The sequence below is a fragment of the Cydia strobilella genome, chromosome 22 (genome assembly GCF_947568885.1).
Source record: "Cydia strobilella chromosome 22, ilCydStro3.1, whole genome shotgun sequence".
Classification (NCBI taxonomy): domain Eukaryota; kingdom Metazoa; phylum Arthropoda; class Insecta; order Lepidoptera; family Tortricidae; genus Cydia; species Cydia strobilella.
In genome coordinates this window covers 3,097,022-3,114,453 of record NC_086062.1, presented here as the reverse complement: position 1 = coordinate 3,114,453, position 17,432 = coordinate 3,097,022, and the positions used below count along the sequence as shown (strand labels likewise).

At 39.7% G+C, this 17,432-nt stretch overlaps 1 long non-coding RNA gene across 1 annotated transcript in view; it reads left to right on the top strand.

Moving 5' to 3' along the window:
- Window positions 1-16,366, top strand: part of LOC134751464 (uncharacterized) — a 401,504-nt gene extending 385,138 nt beyond the window's left edge. Inside the window, exon 2 of the long non-coding RNA XR_010128665.1 lies at window positions 16,290-16,366. This is a non-coding gene — a long non-coding RNA (uncharacterized LOC134751464). The remainder of the gene's footprint in view (window positions 1-16,289) is intronic.
- The last annotated feature ends 1,066 nt before the right edge of the window (window positions 16,367-17,432 follow it).

The window sequence follows — 17,432 nt, the reverse complement described above, 5'->3', positions numbered from 1 at the left end:
GATAGCTGCCTACGCGAGGGTATAATATATTTAAACTTTTCAACTCCAGACCTCAAGCAACGTGAGTTATCGTTTTATATTTTTATAAATTTCATGATATAATATGCAAACGAGCACATCGCCTGATGGTACACAAGTACCATTTGATTGCTCATGGACACCTGCAACACCAAAGGCCAGAAGGATTGCTAGTGAGTTGCCGGCCTTTAAGATGGGAGTACGCTCATTTCTTGTCGTGCCCACAGCGACAAAAGTTCATAAGTATTATAATGGCATACGCTGTTAAAGTAACCTTAACCTTTTTAAATATGGTTCATATTTGCCAGCTTACTGCACCAGCATTACTCTTGACATTACTGCCGACTACATTACTGCCACAAATGTCAAAAATCGGGCAGCGACATCGTGTAAAAAAAGTAATTTTATCGAGAGGTTTATATGAAAATTCACGTTACCTGCTGCAGTAATGCAGTCGACTGCAGCAGTATTGCAGCGCAACATTACTGCCGATACAGTCAGTCTCTACTGCCACAAATATGTCTAAATCGATGTTGTTGCCCGGATTTTTGACATTTACGGCAGTAATGTCGCGCTACAATACTGCAGCAGTAATGCTAGTGCAGTCTAAATCCGAACGTCAGGTGAGGATTACCTATATATTAAAATCTAAGACAATGTCAAAAGTTTAAGAAAATAAACAAATGATTAAACAAAACAACTCTCTAAACTCAAAATCAAGTGAGACTCGGAAATGAGACGTCTAAACTCGTCGCTCGTCAATCTCGTTCATTTCCGATCCAATCGAAATCGTTCCTCTTTTGAATTTTTAACGCGTCCATATTTGTTTAAAGGCTCTGGTGATGTTTATGGAACGAGTTCTGCTCCGATTTATTTCGAGTTGTTGACGGATTAAAAAAAAAACTTTTGGTATTTCGCTATATCTTTGTTTTAGGTATAGGTTGGTGATGCAAATATTTTATCAATACCTTATTACAAGTCAAATTTTCTTAAAAACCTCACACAAAAGCGACAGTAATTGAGAAAAGCGGCGTGCCTCTTTCAAACCCAAATAAGTTCCGGTTCAAATCTCCGGCGGCGGCTTTTTCAAATATTTTCTATAATATTAATATCCAGACAGGAAAATGTAGACTATTGTATAAAATGGCGGTTTGGCGCGGTCGTCCTCTTTCGCCCTTTTAAAAGCAGTCCCTAGCAGTGGTAGTAAACGATAGAGGCACGTATTCGAAATCGCGTGTTAAGTAGAGAAAGGCAAACGCAAATTACTGCTATCCACGTCATGTATGTGACGGCACGAGATAATTGACGCTCGACCGGCATGACTTGGCTTCGGCAATGACGTGCTTTGCTCGCATAGCATCGCCAGTGACGTTTCTCTACGCATGACGTTGCACATTTAGATACTCGTAGATTGTCCCATCTGTTTGATTTAATGCTTTAGGACGGGGCCACACTGGCGATTTGCGAGCGAGTTGAAAGCGAGGCGAGCGCGCAACGATATCGCTGCGTATTAAATATAGTACACCAGGCGACTTAGCCAAGGCGACGATCGCTTGCGCTTCGCTATCGAATCGCTTTGTGTCTCTCTATTAATCTTACATATTAGTGTGACAGTGACAGTTGCGTTTCCTTCGCTACGTAGCGTTAGCGATTGGCATGTTGTCTACGGGGCCAGGTCACTCACGTTTATAAAGTCGATCATTGCTCGACATGTTATTAATAAAACATGTAGAGCAACATGTCGGCATGTTAATATTATATTATTTATATTATAATATTATTAAATATATTACACACATGCCGACATGTGTTTTGTTATTAGATATCGCTGCGTACTGTCATACTGGAATAGGAGCGAAGTCGTTGCGTGCTCGCGGCGACTCGCTCGCAAATCGCCAGTGTGGCTGCGCTCTTGGGCCCCGTAGGTTCAGGTTCTTCTATCACTCTCAATGAGCGTAAGCGTGAGCGAGGCTTTGCGTGCCCAGGATAGAGGATATCATGTTCATGTTTTTTTTTGTCAGTTTTAATAAATAAAAAGTGATCGATGAGTTCGTTAAAATAATTTTGTTCATTTTTAGAAGCAATTTTCATATATTTAGCTTTTGTGCAATAATTGTTACAAATTTTAAAGGTGCGTTTTAGACCTATGTTCGTGTTTTTTTTTCGATTGAAAGTCAAAAAATCAGGATACAAATCGATGAAATTACTAGAGAAAGGTTTCAAGATTGATAATGAACTTTTTGACAACCGTATTGTGATCTAAAAAAAGGGCTATGATTTTTCAAAACTTTGGTCTCTGCACTTATGGCACCTTAAAGAGCTCGGAAACACTTATTCCTATTATTATAACAGTTAACTGTGTTGACAACGGTTGAAATACTGACTCGCAGATTCAGTCCCATGCAATCGTCTCTGCCAGACTAGGAGCGACATTCAAATTCTTAATCTGAACTTGATTTGACATTATGCGCAGTTCGCACTAATTTGGAATCTCCTAGATGAAAAGGAGATTCCTATATATAAGATGCACGGTAACATTAAATAATGATCAGACTCTGAGTCTGAAATGAATTTGATAACGATCATGTTTCAGGCTGAGCAATTTCGGCAGAGCATAATAAATGCATTTCATAAATTGCAGCCATTTTTAGGGTTCCGTACCAAAAGGGTAAAAACGGGATCCTATTACTAAGACTCTGCTGTCCATCTGTCCGTCTGTCTGTCTGTCACCAGGCTGTATCTCATGAACCGTGATAGCTAGATAGATGAAATTTTCACAGATGATGTATTTCTGTTGCCGCTATAAATAACAACAAAAACTAAAAAGTACGGAACCCTCGGTGCGCGAGTCCGACTCGCACTTGGCCGGTTTTTTTACGAACAGTTTCAATAACAAACTCAAAGATGAGATGTAAACATGATTGACTGCCCAAATCTCTGCTGATCTGAGGTCAAATAAATCCCTAGATAGCTTAAAAAAAACCCTTATCATGCTCTCAAATTTCCGCTGAAATAGATAATCGTGTTCAGGCCGGCTACGATCAGACCGAGCAATTTCACGAAATTGCATCAATTTTTACGACTTATTTCAATAACCGACTATAAGATGTAAGCATGATTGGCTAGACAGGTAAGTCAAAGGTCATATAAATCCCTAGATCGCTTATTCGACCCGCAATAAATTCATCGTTGTCGCTGGGTGACGCCCATATTTCACTATCTGGCTCACACACGCTGCTCTATTCGAGAATCGGCTAATTCATATGTTGGTTTTGAGAGGTTTTCATTTTATTAATTCTTTACGGGTATAATTTAATTAGTCTGCCAAAAATTTATGTTTTGATCAACAAAATTCTAAACTAAACTAACTCTTGCTGACCATCTGTTTTTTTTAACCGACCATTTGATAATTATCGTCCCATTATTATTTTAAGCATGTACTTAGGTTACTAACTCGGTAACAAAACTAATAAGTTAATCCATTAGTATCTTATAACTTCACAAAATGTTGATTCCAATTTAGACAAATCGAGCCTAATTTAATTGTAAGCTATCATTTTGTGGCGCCATTGTATAAATTATAATTTAATGAAGTTTCATTAGGGATATTCCCTGGTTAGAATTAGCATGCGCAAATTGTCATATAATGAGATTCATACCAATTAATGATGAACGAAACGAAGGAATAGCTTTAGGGACAGGGAAAGGCCTCTAACAAGGTAGCTAGACGATCAGGTAATGATCTATTTAACATCTATGCAATGTTTTAGTTATTAAGTTTGCTTCATGTTTACAAACACGTACATTTACTCTCTAATTATTCAAAGCACGGATTATGTACTCTTTTTTTGTCTAATAATAGTTTACCCTCACCCTCTCCTTCACACTTAATTTCGTTTATCGTCTGCGATCTATACAATACTACAAATTTCCTAGCTCACACAAATTTCCTGCATCACAAATTTCACTGGAAGTTGTTGGGGGGTTGGGTGTCCCATCCAAGACAGTGCATTTTTCCATTTTTAATTTGTTTCTAAGCTTAATAGCATCGTTTGCAGAGGTTTTTGCTTCATACAAAATTAACCTAAAATAGGTATTTTAGGTAAATCAAAGTTTTATCGAAAGTGTGTTAACGTTTTGTGGGCGCGGCGGGCGGAGTGTCGCGTCCCGCATTTTTCGCTAGTTTTAATCAAATTCCCAATCACTGGCGACAAACAAACATTGCACAGGATTTTTAGGACAGCAAAGTCACTTAAAATAAGGTTTTACTTCTGTTGCCCCATAGCCCAATGCCCCGAAGGGCATTCCATAAAAATGCCTATTTTGTCGGGGACGTGAAGAGTATGGCAGCTTAAAAATATAGATTATATACGGCTGAATTTAAGGCTAAGTTATCAAACGCTATTATGATGACACAGCGGTTTCTTAGCTTTATCAGAAGTGTTAAAGCGTCACAAATCCGACTCTTTTCTGTAATGGACGCAACAATATAGGCTACGTTGACCGCTTATTAACAGGCACATCGTATGTTTGTTTTCCACTGACATGGTACAAAAAACTTAGTTTGTACTCATGACTTTGCAAAAATTAAGTCAATAGTCAATAGACAACAAATTATTGCCGCGATTGAAGCGACGATCAAAGGCGTATTTAAATGCAATATACAATTAATCCCACAATTGGCAATAGTTGATTAACCGTTGATTGCCCACGCTTTATTCGCGTGTGTTAACAGATCGTGAGCTTTGCATGTGTCATAGGTATTAATTAAATATGCATGCTTCTCAGTAGAGAATACCATTTTGTAACATTTGTAGTTAAAACTTTAGGTTCTTGGGGTTCCAGCGCGCACAACTTGTTTGCAGAAATCGCGAAGCGTCTGGTTGACATAACTGGTGACCGAAGAGCTGGCGGCTTCCACGCGCAACGTATCAGCATTGCGATACAGGGAGGAAATGCCGCCAGCAACCTTGGTACAATGCCTCAAGGGCCTATTTCAGATTTAAGCTAGTTATTAATTTCGTTTAGTAGTACCACTGTATATACCTTGTATGTAAATAAATGATTTTAAGATTTAAAAAAATATGGACTAAGATCTGATGTGAGTACATTATGGTGGTTCATGTGTGTATCGAAAAAAAATGAAGCTAATCAAGCAATTCTAACTGAAATAGATGTCGTTGATATTATTGCTACTGGTTATCGGGAGCTCTTGCGGCCAAGCATCTAAGTGCTGGAAATAAAAATATATGCCGGTTTTGACTGTGATGGTGTGGCTGATGTACAGTCTGTGCGCTCAAATTGTTTGCGGCTGCCCGTTATATCGCAAATGTTAGCACCAGCGCGCGTTTGCTCCTCTGTTCTTCCCATTGCCTATGGCAGATAAATTTGGGTCTCAATTGAACCATTTTCTGCATGAACTTAAGACTTTCGACGACCTGTCTGGCCTAGTGGGTGGTGACCCTGCCTGCGAAGCCGATGGTCCCGGGTTCGAGTCCTAGTAAGGGCATTTATTTGTGTAATGAGCACGGATATTTGTTCCTGAGCCATGGGTGTTTGATATGTAAAAGTATGTATGTATATCGTCGCCTAGTATCCATAGTACAAGCTTTGCTTAGTTTGGGGCTTGGTCAATCTGTGTAAGATTGTCCCCATTTATTTATTATTTATGTGGTCCCCCTCAGTGGTTTTTCAGTAAAGCGTTCGGATTACTACCGATTGTATTAATGCCGCAAATGTAAACATCTATGTTGCTGTCCAGATTAATGACATTTGCAGCAGCAATGCAGTCGGCAGCAATGTCGCACCGCAGTGCAGCAGTAATGCTAATGTAGTCTCAATCCGAAAGGGTACCCTTATGTATCCAGCGTTTAATTTGAGTTTAGGCAATATCTACGTAAGTGATAGGAATATTGAGCCAGGTTCGCTGCTGTTTTTTATTATTGAATCTGTCCTTCAATCTCGAAAGCAATAGTTTCGATTATACGAAGTGCTAACAACTAGTTTGCGTGTAAAATTGCTTTAAAATAAATATTTCATTTATTTACATACAAGATAATAATAATAATAATAAGCCCGCAGGGCAGCTTGTGGCGAGCTGTTGGGGAGTGACGACCCCACGGACCCGAGTGCTCCAGAGAGTCGGTCAGCGTCTCCGTCTCCGGCGTGTCTTCGTCGGTCGGAGTGGACCCCAAGGGGACCCGCAGGACTCTCAGCTCTGGCTTGCCTTCATTGGCCGTCCAGAGGGGAGTCGTAAGAGCTATATGCTCCAGGGGTGGAAGTGAAAGATGCATAAGACGCGAGTTGGCACAGTGGCTGCTAACAGCCACTGGGTAGAAAGCGGCGCACACCTCTCGACACCCCTGAGCCGCTCACACCGGTGTTGCTCCTGGTCGTCTTCACGACGGCAGTTTCAGGGGCCCATCTAGTCAGCGGCAAGTCACCACCTGCCTCGATAACATGTATTAACATTGTTATGGCAGGTGTCCGGAGTTCTTTATAATAGCCCAGTCTCATTTTCCACCCAAACTTCAATCCATAGACCGGTATACTGTTCACTTTTTCTGCAATAGTCCCAATGCCTGCTGCGACCGGTTCATGGGTGTCTATTGTTGCGCCTGTGAACGGGTTCCAGCAGGCATTCTACATGACATTAAAGCTCTCCAAGGGGCCTCTACGTGTTGGATCTATATCCCCACGCAAGCCTATCAAAAGACCGGGATTTATAGGCCCGTGAAATCCAGAAGGAGATACAAATAATAATATGCTCAGATAACAATTTTGCGATACAGCGGGGAAATGCCGCCAGCATCCTTGGTACAATGCCTCAAGGGCCTATTTTAGATTTAAGCTAGTTATTAATTTCGTTTACGTAGTACCACTGTATATATCTTGTATGTAAATAAATGTATTTAAACAAATGATTAACCATCAATAATAATAATAATAATATATTCTTTATTGTGCATAATTAAAACAAATTTAGATACATTATAATTAACATAGCGAACTAAGCAACAACAGGCGGTCTTATCGCTAAAAAGCGATCTCTTACAGACAACCTTCAGGTAGTAGAATTTACTGTATGGAAGAAATAAATGGGTAGAAAAATAAACGGATAACAAGAGTAGAAGATTTTTTTTAAATAAAATCAGCACAGATAAATATATAACAATATACATACATAAATAGTTAGGTGCATACATATTAAAGATCATACTATTAAATATTAAAAATAAATACAATATCTATACACATACATACATATATAATATAGCAGAGATAGTAATCGAATGGTTAACAAGCTTAAGGAAGTGACAGATAGTGCATTTTAAGTTGAGCCTTAAAAATAGGAAACGATTATTATAGATAGATATATAGTAGTTATTGGTACTACGTAAACGAAATCAATAACTAGCTTAAATCTAAAACAGGCCCTTGAGGTATTGTACCAAGGATGCTGGCGGCATTTCCTCGCTGTATCGCAATGCTGATACGTTGTGCGAGGAAGCCGCCAGCTCGTCGGTCACCAGTTACGTCAACCAGACGCTTAGCGATTTCTGCAAACAAACTTGAGCGCGCTGGGACCCCATGGACCTAGAGTTTCAACTCCAAATGGAACAAAATGGTACTCTTTACCGAGGCTCTTATATTTATTACGTTTTAAAATTTCGGCACTTTCCGCAGCTCCGCCCGCTTATACATTAGTCCGTTGGAGGACGGACAGTGCCGGTGTGTCTACGCAGGTAGCATCCCACACTAAAATTAAATTTATTACAGTTTTTGACCTTGACGTACAATACAATACCTACTTTTTACTGCTCATCTCAATAAAAATAAAAGAAAATATACAAATCATAATCTCAAAAGAAGAGGAAACACAATCGGTGATCTTGTCGCTAAAGAGGTCTCGAGAGTTAATTAACTGAGGTGATACAAACTGGATACGTAATCTAAATTGATAAGCAAATATAGTGTAGTGCTGCAAGGTTTTTGTATAACCTCATATAGCCTAACGTACTTTAAATAGGACAAAATATAGGTCAAACCTAATGAGAGCCGTGCCCTACCAGGGCCTATGTGAGACCAACTACAATGTAACACCTGTGCACCTACCATGGATGCAATAAATATATGAGTATGAGTATGAGCGGGTTCCTCACGGGGGACTCGTCGAATCCGACTCGGTTGGGCAGCGTTCGGGAAGCTCCACAGTATCTTTTCGTCCAAATTGCCGCAGTGTCTAAAGTCAAAAGTCTTTGACCAGTGTGTGTTGCCAGTGATGACATACGGATCTGAGACGTGGGCGCTAACGATGGGCCTCATAAGAAGGCTCAAGGTCACGCAAAGGGCAATGGAGAGAGCTATGCTCGGGGTTTCTCTGCGTGATAGAGTCAGAAATGATGATATCCGCAGTAGAACTAGGGTCACCGACATAGCTCGCAGAATTGCAAACCTTAAGTGGCAGTGGGCGGGGCACATTGCTCGCAGAACTGATGGCCGGTGGGGCCGAAAGGTTCTGGAGTGGCGTCCGCGTACCGGAAGACGAACTGCCGGTAGGCCTCCAACGAGATGGAGCGACGACCTGGTGAAGGTCGCGGGAATTCGGTGGTTGCGAGCGGCACAGGATCGGTCGGAGTGGCGAGCCTTGGGGGAGGCCTATGTCCAGCAGTGGACGTCTATCAGCTGACATGATGATGATAATGATGATGAGCGGGTTATGTTCCGTTTACCTTGACATAAACACTTTTGTAATTATGTCACGTACCTAACTGTCATTAAATTCTTTACAATAAAGCCTTTGCGAGCAACATGCCCTCGCTTTGACTTTAAAATAGAAATTCTAGTAAATAAGATAGGGAAACGCGACATTTATCTCATCGCATGTACGCTTTATATACAAAGATAAATAAATAAATTAGATTTAGAAATTAATAAATTTAGATATCTACTTAGGTACTAAAAAATGTGAAAGAAACTCTGTATGTATGTTTGTATGTCTGTCTGTTTCTTGCCACCTCGCGCTTAATCCACTGAACTACCTAATTTAGAGGAAATTTGGTATGGATAGAGATGGTTTGGTTAACATAGGATAGTTTTTACCCCCGAAAATCTTCCTTTAAAGGAGTGAAAAGGCGGATTTTATAGGAAGTAGTATATAAAAATACTAATTCGCGGGTAGAAACTAGTTTATACAGGTTGGAAAAAAAATAAGTGCATTCCCGTTGCCAGGGAGGTTTTGGAATTATACTGAGCAACTTTTACTATGGGACCAACCACGAAATCGCGAAATAAAAATTAACCCTCCCATAGAAAATGGACCAGCCAAAATGTATGAAACAGCCAAATTATTTTCGCGAATTCGGATTTGTTCCCATAGTAAAAGTTGCTCAGTATAATCCCAAAACCTCCCTGGCAATGGGAATGCACTTATTTTCTAGCCATCGCGTATAATAATTCATACCCTGGAATTTTGGGTGCGGAAATAATTTTGTGTATTTGTAACTTTGTTTATTGTAAAATTGTTACCCAACTATAAATTAAAAATACGTAGTTAGCTCCAAATGTACTTAGTAATGTTAAAATAGTTTCTGTTTTTACAGTTTAAACCAATTTTTTGGCTAGTGTAAAACATTTCCGGATGATAATAAATTATTTAAATGCTGTATTAATTTTAGTAAGCAAGATAACTAAGGAAACGTCTCAGAAAGCCAGACATAAGTGGCAGTGGGCGGGGGACATATTAAAATTGGGCGGAGGACATATTAAAATTGGGCGGGGGACATTGCCCTTTGGTCTTTAAACTATAAACAATATTAAAATTATTTTAGACACGACTCACGTATAATAAACGTTTCGACATATTTCGATACGTTTTTGACCAAAACTTAAATTTTTATGCATGTAAGATGACTATATCAAACCGCTGGATAAAAAAAAAACACTCGTTACGTATAATAAGGGATCAATCAAAAAAGTTAATTACGGGGCTAACTTTGATTACTTAAGTCCACAGGAGAGATGAGAGGACAAAGTGCCGTGTAAGACCCATTTGCTCCTAATAAATCGGTCAAGTCAAATAAATTAAATCAAGTAAATTAATATAATTATCGTTACCTATTTTGGTGGAATAATAGTCATAAAAAATGTGTGCATTTAAAACGCTGAAAACATATAGGGTTAAGAACTTCAGCTAAAAACTAAACAATATAATGCACCTGTTTGAAATATCATATTATTTAGAGAATATTATGGTAACAAGGGTTGTTTAGTGGCATACGAAATTGTATTTGTCTCGTACAAGTCTTCACATTGCATCGACACTGACTGTAAGTTGGGCTAACCAATTTAACTAAGACCTTGAGATTTAAAGGAACTATACGTAGTCAAATATCAAATTATACTGGTTTATTTGGTTAGGTGGTGTGGTAACTCTCAAAGGTTGACGTTCCCGACGGACCATTTGCTTCGAAACGTTGAATAAAAGATAATATTTTAAAACTTTGAAAGACATTCGTAAAAGTAACAGATTTTGTGAAAGGAGATATAATGGTCATGTACAGAGGAGGACAGAGACCTAGCTAGTACTTTACTTATATGTTTATCATCATCATCATCATCATGTCAGCCGATGACGTCCACTGCTCTGCTGCTGGGCCTCCCCCAAGGCTCGCCACTCCGACCGTTCCTGTGCCGCTCGCATCCATCGAATTCCTGCGACCTTCACCAGGTCGTCGCTCCATCTCGTTGGAGACCTACCGGCAGTTCGTTTATGTTTATATTATTATAATATTATAGGGTATTTACCCCCTCCCTATTCTATATTATCCTAATTGACACTGGTTTACCTAAGCATGTTTAAATTAACTAGTTTTGTTTGGAATTTCATAAATACCTATAAGTTAAGCTTATGAACATTAGTTCATGTACTTACTAGTTTTTTCCCGCGACTTCGTCTGTGTGGAATCAGTAACAGTAGCTAGAGTAAGTTTAGCGCCTGGAAGTGTAATAGCAGTCGTTTAATTTGAGCGTAAGCTCAATTGCTTGACATTAATTATCAGGCAATTAATTAAATCTCTCAATTTCACCCTCCTTTTCACTCTCTATAGGGATGATTTCCGATATAAAAGCTATCCTATGTTCTTCCCCGGGACTCAAACTATCTATTTGCCAAATTTCAACTATTTTTTTTATTTTATGAAATAGGAGGCAAACGAGCAGACGGATCACCTGATGGTAAGCGATTACCGCCGCCCATGGACACCCGCAACACCAGAGGGGTTGTAAGTGCGTTGCCGGCCTTTAAGATGGGAATACGCTCTTTTTAAATTAAATCGGTTCAGCGGTTTAAGCGTGAAATGTAACACACAGGCAGACAGACAGACAGACAGTCTTAAAAATTGCGTCCCGCCGCGTTTCTTGCGCCGGTATCTTCTCGGGGCTGTGGTGTAGGTTTAGAACCGATAGTAGTTTTTGACATTCATAAGTGCATTGTAATATGTCTAAATTGATGAATAAAGACTTTCACTAAGTAAATTAAATCTAATAAAATAAATAAATATTTAAATAAAACTTACCCACCTATCTTAAGTCCCCTAAATCTGTCCCCTATGAAAGGGTGCCCATAAGGCTGGCTAGAGCCAGGAATGTGGGAATGTTCCCACGCTGAATAGCTATGCCTATTCTTTGGCCAAAGAATGAGCCAGCCCTAGGGTCACCCGAAGTTTCAATCAGTCTTTTTTAGGCCCTAAAAAGATTATGAGCGTCACGTCTCCACAGCTCCAGGGTCTCTACCGCGAACGCCGCAAATATGTGGTTGTTTGTAAGACCAGCATATCTTTTACTTACTTTACCAACCTAATTATTTACCAACCAAAAATGTATGCTACCCGTAAAAGTCCCTATCGAAAAAAACCTGAAAAGCGTTTATTCATAATGCTCCGAAAAGGCCATCAATATTGCGAGGATTTCTCAAATCCGCCCCATTCAAAACATCCCTCCAGACATTCAATAACCGTACGGTCAGCAACGAATTCGATTAGAGATAAGCCGGGTTGTTGCTGACGGTGGTTTTGACAGCCTTACATAAATAAATAGCCGACAAACTGAAAAGGCTAGTTTTGAGATGGGAAGAAGTTGACAAAAGGTTTTTATTTGCGGAATATCGAATGAAGGTTGAGGGAGGCGATGGCTGAGATACGCGTCATACTCGTGAACGGGCGATGTTTGTGGAGACCGGCCTGCTAAAAACTCACACGGGCTACATGTTATAAGTACCTATGTAACTTTACTTTTGAGTGGCATTAAGTAGACACTTCATTCTGTTCTTGTCTGTTTGCCTGATAGTCTTTTAATTATTTATATAAGAAATCAATTCTTGGAGACCCTTTACATCTCTAAGGATAATTTGATGATCGTTTTTTTTTATCTGACTAGAGACTTATACATCTCTTAGTAGTAGACTGTAGTGTAGCATGCATTTTGGTATTTTAGCTGATAGTAGTGTATTCTTTAGCGCCTAAGCAATAAAAAACTGGCAAACTAGGAAAAGTGCCATCCTGCGAGACAGGCATAGCCTAGTGCAGGTGTCACGGGCAATTTCTATATCTTGCAACAACATCTAGCAGTGCTTAACTAGAATAAGTATACTTAACCTTGTTTAAATCATAAGATTCACTGTATCAATAAACTATTTTTTTTTTTAAGGATTTTAGTATTTCTGTGGTTTGTATATTTTTTTATTATAGTTTTTTTTTGTGTAATTCGACATTTAGAGACTAGATACATCTCTAATTTAAACTTTCGTGAGACATATTAATTTAACTAACAGCGGTTTCACTCACGTATTTTTAGCCACTCGCGCGACATGTTTCGGAGAGCCTAGGTCTCCATGTTCCAACACTAATAGTGCCTGAGTGAGTAGCGGTCACGACGGGTGGGCGTTACGTACCGCCGAGCGCCATGGACCGCGAGCCAGGCGCAAATTTCGTCAGTCATCGCCTCCCTGGCGAAAACTCGTATAGCGGTTAACGGCTATGTATGATGAGCCCTCGTGAACGTCAGCTGCCGCTCCGTTGGTGGGTTGAGGAATGGCAGCTACCGAAACGCGTAACACGGTCTTTCCACCGCGATACGACCGGCTGACGATTTGTTTTATTAACAATAGCATCTAAACTATCATCTGACAAAGTATCAACCTGGAGGCGATGACGCCGATGACTGAAAATAATTTTCTTTTTTACATATTCATGTGACCAGCTGACGGTCTTTCCACAGCGATACAATCGGCTGACTATTTTGTTTACTCACAATAGCATCTAAACTATCATCTGACAAAGTATCAAGCGGGAGGCGATGACTAAATTTTTTTATAGACTTTATTTGCTGCCATTCCTCAACCCACCAACGGAGCGGCAGCTGACGTTCACGAGGGTTCATCATACATAGCCGCTAACCACTATACGAGTTTTCGCCCGGGAGGCGATTGGTCATGGAAATCTGTTCCTGGCCCGCGGTCTACCACGTCGCGTGCCCGCGCGATGAGATAACCGGTCGAGGGAGGTCTTGCGCTGTTGTTGTAGTTAGTTTAATCTCTAATAAAGTATCTAATATTTAATTGATTCCATATTTGTAATTGTATTTTGTAATTTTTGATTATTTTTATTACTTGTAAAAATTCGACATGTAAAAGTGCCCCTGTGGCCTATTTGCTGAATAAAATGTTTGATGTTTTCGACGGGTTTTGACAAACGTTCTTAAATAATATATGGGAATACAACTAGTTAGATCCGTGACAGCGAAAGATAAATGCGAAAGTTACTTTTCACCACACCAGGCCAGTAAAAGCCCTCTTCATTTTTCAAAAACTGATGAGAACGTTGCGTTTTATCCATAAGAGTGGCAAAGTAAATTAATGCAAATTTTGTAGAATTTACTTTTAATGATGATTTTGAATGATAAATATTTACTTTGTGTTTCACTCGGTGGCAAATTTTGTTTAACCCTCTTGCCTTGAATCCCTCGAAACGCTCCAGATTCCACTTTTTGAACTCTTCGCTACGCTCGTAGATCAAATTTGGAATCTCGCTTGCTCGGGTATCAATTAGCGATTAAACAGCGGTTAAACAGCAAGTTTGCCCCCTAGTAAAACAAATAACTATTGTTTGTCTGTCACCTCTTCACGCTTAATCCGCTGAACCGATTTCTTTAGATGAAATATAGTATACAGATAGTTTTAGGCCCGAGACTTTAGAGACAGAATAGTTTTTAGGGTTCCGTACCCAAAGGGTAAAAACGGGACCCTATTACTAAGACTCCACTGTCCGTCTGTCTGTCCCCAGGCTGTATCTCATGAACCGTGATAGCTAGGCAGTTGAAATTTTCACAGATGATGATGTACTGACTGTGTGTGACTGTTGCCGCTATAACAACAAATACTAAAAAGTACGGAACCCTCGGTGCGCGAGTCCGACTCGCTCTTGGCCGGTTTTTATCAATCATCATTATTATCCCAAATGGAAATAATTTATTCGTACAACATTACAATAAAATTATTATAAAAAAATACCATCATTAAAAATACCTATTACTTAAAAATACCCACAATAAACTAATCCCAAATTATATTTACATAGACTTAATAATATATAGTACACATTGGTTGGCAAGCCACAACGAGCACCCTCTGTTGCCTCACAAAGCACCAATAATCACTGCGTGTGTGCGGTGCAATTCACAAAGATATATTTACATAAATGTAACGTAGGTTTACCATGACTAGTTGAACTCCCTCCTTTTTAGGGTTCCGTACCCAAAGGGTGAAAACGGGACCCTATTACTAAGACTCCGCTGTCTGTCTGTCTGTCCGTCTGTCACCAGGCCGTATCTCACGTAAATATTTAAGTGGGGCTCCCATAGAACGTGATTTGTTTGCCGTTTTTTTAATGGTACGGAACCCTTCGTGCGCGAGCCCGACTCACACTTGACCGGTTTTTATTTAAAATTAGTATTGCTAAGAACTCTTTTGAGTCTGAATGAGCGTTTCATACTACTTCCTATGGGGAGTAATTCATAATTTAAAAAGACACACTATAAGACTTATATACTTAGTGTTTTTCATTTTACAACACTTAACAACACAACTTGTACAAGTCTTGTCTTTGTTGTCTTGTACTTAGTACATGTTGCTCAAGTGATAGAAGAATATATCTTTTCTGATTTAATTAAAGTCACACTTTATCATGGTACAGACAGTACCGACGTGTGAATTCAGATATTTATGAGCACTTTGGCCAATCCGATATATCTGATGGCGACTGTATGTATTCTAGTTGTTTAAATTTAAGGTTTAATTTACAATAGTGTCAATATTTCAGTCGACTAGTCTTCGTTTCGGAATAGGTACTGGCAGCATGTGCGTCATTGTATCAGTTACCGTCAAAGGGATGCATCGGAATTAGGTGTTAATGAGAAACGGGCTCTGCCAATACGTCTGTATTATCCTCGTAAGTCCCTCGGCCCTTCACAGTAGTAGTAATATACTTTAAATTGGAGATCCGGAAGAGAGAACCAAGGTTGTTGACATAGCTCAGAGAGTGGCGAGACTAAAAAGACAGTGGGCGGGACATATTGCTCATGGGACCCACCACCCTACCAACAACTATACCGTGACGTTACAAATGGACGCGAGGCGTTTTCGCGCGAGGTTTAAACTAGCTATAAAAAAATTCAATTTCCCATAGCCTTTTCTACCTTTTTTAGGGTTCCGTACCCAAAGGGTAAAAACGGGACCCTATTACTAAGACTCCCCTGCCCGTCCGTCTGTCTGTCTGTCCGTCTGTCACGAGGCTGTATCTCATGAACCGTGAAGCTAGACAGCTGAAATTTTCACAGATGACGTATTTCTCGCACTTAAACTATCGTGAGACATATTTGCAGTGCACGACGTACAACCGCCGCGGACACTCGTGCCTGAGGATGGATTCCCAAAGAATCCGAAACATGTCGCCAAAAGCGACTAAAAATAATAGTGAGTAAAAACCGTACTGATAAATATTTTGATATATTTCTGTTGCCGCAATAACAACAAATACTAAAAAGAGAATGAAAAGTAAGGGCAAATCGCCTAGCATGGTACGGGCATGTGATGCGGAGGGATGAAAGTCATGTGACGAGAAAGGTATTAAGAATGAATGTGGAGGGAGGTACGAGGAGAGGAAAACCGAGGAAAAGGTGGATGGACTGTGTGAAAGATGATATAAAACTAACGCAAGTGAATGATGAGATGACGGGTGACAGAGAGATATGGAAGAAAAAGACATGCTGCGCCGACCCCAAGTGAATGGGACAAGGGCAAGCGAATGATGAGAATAAAATAAATATTTAAGTACCCATACAACAAACGTGATTTTTTGCCGTTTTTTGCGTAATGGTACGGAACCCATCGTGCGCGAGGGACTCGCACTTGGCCGGTTTTCCTATTAACTACTAAACTTCGCCTTAATAAACTATGTACACATTGAATTTATAAATTGCATTCAACGCCCAGCACAGACACAAAAAAAAATCAAATCCAATTTACGAAGAACCTAAACGCATTACGCAAGTCCTTCTTTTTTGCATTATGCTGGATTCATTTCGCCTCTGCTTTTTTTTCAAGTTAACTTGAATGCGAGTCGACTGGCATATCGCGCTTGCCAGCTGCCCTCGAATTACCATAGACCACTTACCTATTAGATGGTTCTTAAGGGATACGTTCGCCTTTGTATATTGTATATATTTGTAATCAGTCTTATGTACAATAATGTGTTTAGATACATACATCTTACATTAACTGATACCAGATAATGAGAATTATATTTAAGTATAAAATTATACTAGGTAATGTATCAGCCAGCCGCTTAATTCAGTTACGTACTTACAGGCTTCGGACTTTTATGGATGATGAAAGCGGAATAGAATGGAGGAAACCGACCTATTTTGAGAAGAGTCGTCGACATCTCTTCTAAATACCTAAAACTGGAATGGATGTGTTCCTCGTGGTCTCTAGAATACGAATTGACCTGTTTTAGGTTATGGAGGGGGGGACGGGTCGAAGAAGAAAAAAGGGGGGAAAAGATGGTAGACGACCATTATTGATATTTGTTCATATCTTAAGTCCTATAGTAATTTAAATTGTATTTTTTCTTATTTACTCGTAATGCATGTTTGAGATGCAGAGTTTGTTGCCGGTTCCACATTGGGAGAACCTCCTCCAATTGAGGGGGGATTTAAATCTTCTCGGGGCAGAGGTGTAGGGTTAGAGCCGGCGTAGCTTTATTTGATGTTCATAAGCGCATTGTAACATTATATGCCTACTTGAATAGTACTAGTAAAACTATCTTTATCATTATCAAGTAAAAAAGTCCTAAGTTTTT